General features: G+C 36.5%; 1 pseudogene; it reads left to right on the top strand.

The window, feature by feature from the left end:
* Positions 1 to 327: 327 nt before the first annotated feature.
* LOC103212684 lies at positions 328 to 1,319 on the top strand (annotated as a pseudogene).
* Positions 1,320 to 3,209: the final 1,890 nt, after the last annotated feature.

Raw genomic sequence — 3,209 nt, 5'->3', positions numbered from 1 at the left:
AAGGTGGGTAAAGCGAAGAAAAGGTAAAAAAAAATAATATGATGATTTATAATATTGGAACTACTAAGGGCTGTTCCACACAGCAATAATATTGAGAAATGTCATAAGAAACAAGATATGTAATTAATGATTTATTGGTTTATTTTTTTTCTCTTCACTTGACAGGTTTACAAAGTGTTTCTAATCAGGGAATTATAAGCCTAAAATTCGTACTGAAATTTTTCCAATCCAGTTCCACAATCCAAACTCCAATCCATCTTGTTGAGAGGCTTCCTCTCAACATTAATACTGCTGTCATCCTTCATTCAGGTTCCTTGCTGGATTCTTATGGCCCTTTTCCCTTCAAATCCAAACGCTCTTGATTTGACACAAGGCAGTGATGAGAAATCATACCGCTATAACCACATTCATCCTACTGGGCTTGACAGATGACCCAATTCTACAAATTCTGCTTTTGATATTTTTATTTCTCACCTACATTTTGAGTGTGGCCGGAAACTTGACAATTATCATCCTCACACTTTTGGATTCTCATCTTAAAACGCCCATGTATTTTTTCCTCCGGAATTTCTCTTTCTTAGAAGTCTCATTCACCACTGTCTGTGTCCCCAGATTTCTGTATACTCTGACAATTGGAGATAAAACTGTTACCTATAATGCTTGTGCCACACAAATGTTCTTTGTTGTCCTCTTTGGAGCAACTGAATTTTTTCTCCTTGCTGCCATGTCCTATGATCGCTACGTGGCCATTTGTAAGCCCCTGCATTACATGACCATCATGAATAACAAAGTCTGCACAACACTTGTTCTCTGCTGTTGGTTTTCTGGCCTACTGATCATCCTCCTACCTTTTAGCATGGGTCTTCAACTGGAATTCTGTGACTCAAATCTCATTGATAGTTTTGGCTGTGATACATATCCTGTTTTACAGATATCCTGCTCAGACACTGCGCTTATAGAGGAAATTGCTTTGGTTTTTGCTGTGGTAACACTAATTATTACCTTAATTGGTGTCGTTCTTTCATATACATACATCATCAACACCATTCTAAAATTCCCTTCTGCCCAACAAAGAAAAAAGGCCTTTTCCACCTGTTCTTCTCACATGATTGTTGTTTCCATGACCTATGGCAGTTGCATCTTCATCTATATCAAGCCTTCAGCAAAGGAAGGAGTGGCCCTTAATAAGGTGGTATCAATGCTAGCTACTTCAGTTGCCCCTTTACTTAACCCATTCATTTATACACTTCGAAACAAACAAGTGAAAGAAGCCTTCAAAGAGACTGTTAAAAAAAATTGCATTTCTTACAAAGAAGTAAGAGACAAATAATACTTTCTGGCTAAATTAAATTTAAATCTAAATAACCAGAGAGCATCTTTCGTGGTTTTGCTAAACATATTGATTCCTCATATTCTGTAGATTCAACAAGCTAACCTTTCTCCAGGAATATTTTTCTTTCATAATCCGAAGGGAAAAAAAAATCTTTTTACTTCACCTTCTTTTAAACTTACTTTATTAAGAATAATAAACTTAGGCATTTATCAATTAATGCATTTATCTGAGACTTATATTCTCAAAATTATCAATGATATAAAAGAGAAATACATATAAATAATCTGCTTCTCAGCCCATACGGCCTACTCATGCTGTGTATTCTAAAAGCCCAGAGAACATTTCTTACTCCTTGGGAATACTTCAATGTCTAAGTTCTAATTTCTCAAAAGTAATTAAAAGTTCTTTACTATAGCTTAAAACATTATATAAAACAGAATTGTGCACTCCAGAGCTCTCCTCTATTTAAAATTTTCAGGACAATCCTGGATTATTTCCTGGTCTAGTTTTAGGATTCAGTAAAACAGAGTTAATGGGAAAATTACAAACACAGTGGAGATAGTTTCTACTTTTTTTTTTTTTTTAAATTAACTTATTTGAAAAACATTTCTGCTAACTTTCATAGCTTCCAGCCAAACAATAGACAAGAGAACAAGGTCAACATTTACACCAGGTAGGTACACTCTTTAGAACAATCAACCATGGGAGATCAGAAGGGCAGCATTTGCAGGGGGAGACAGATCAGAGGGCAGGAATGCATAGGAAAAGGCACAGGGAAAGAAGTAGGAAGAGAGCTGTTACACTCTGGGGATTGCAATCAATATCATGAAGTCAAATGTGTATACATTGGTGTTTGGAAAATGAATTTGCTCTGCAAACTGTCACCCAAATCACAATTTGGAAAAAAAAAACAAAAGTTTCTCCTGGTTTTTGTGGACATGATTTGGGTCTAGGTTATCCTGGGGAGTCCCTGAGTGGTGCCAACAGTTAAGCACTAGACTACTAGCTGGTTTGAACTCAGCCAGAGACACCTCACTAAACAAGCATGTCAATCTACTCCCTACAGGTCATAGAATCAAATACTCTATCGAGTATTTCTACTCTGCACATGTGAGGTCACTGTAAACAGAATCTATTCAGTGACAACTACCAACAAAATTCCACCAAAGGTGCTAATTTCTTTTTTTGATAATTAAGTAAGCATGAATCTATAATGTGTATATATTGATTTAGCAGTTGGATTGATCATTTTGCCTGAGCTGTAACTCATTAGCAAGCAGAGTCTATTATCTATAAATCTCATTCTTTGCAATACATAGCTGTGTCCAGTTTGTAAAAGCTTTGGATGATGGTGGGCAAAGTTGTTAAGTGCATTTTCTCCACAAAAAGATTAACCAGCTACATTTACCTTGCTGGACCTAAGTACAGTTGGGTACAATCAATTTAGAAAATATAAGAGGTTCATGAAAGATAATTATTGAGATTCTTTTCTGGATAATGAAGCTCTCATTCCTTTTTCATCTGTTCACCTCTCAAAAAAAGGAACACAAGAAGATCATGTCATGGTATGTCTTTGAAATCTCAGCCTGGAGTTGGGAGTAGCACATAAAATAACTGAGGTCGCTCTTGAGTGCTGTTGTGCCCAGGTTATGAAGGAGTAGTTCAGGGCGAGTAATTTGCCAACATATGACAATGCAAAAAGCAGTAGGAAAGTTTATTAGCTAACTTAAGTTAGGGTCCTTGCTTTCACCCTCACAATGGGTTGAGCAAAAGACCCCGTGCTCTTACATTAAGAGATTTTTATAGAGGAACATAGGGTGGAGTAGATAATTTGGTTTTTATGATAGGGGTTTGGGAATTTGGGGCAGGTTGGAAT

The sequence above is a fragment of the Orycteropus afer genome, unplaced genomic scaffold (genome assembly GCF_000298275.1).
Source record: "Orycteropus afer afer isolate SDZICR_OR568_19922 unplaced genomic scaffold, OryAfe1.0 scaffold01063, whole genome shotgun sequence".
NCBI lineage: Eukaryota > Metazoa > Chordata > Mammalia > Tubulidentata > Orycteropodidae > Orycteropus > Orycteropus afer.
This window is presented reverse-complemented; position numbering and strand designations above follow the sequence as displayed.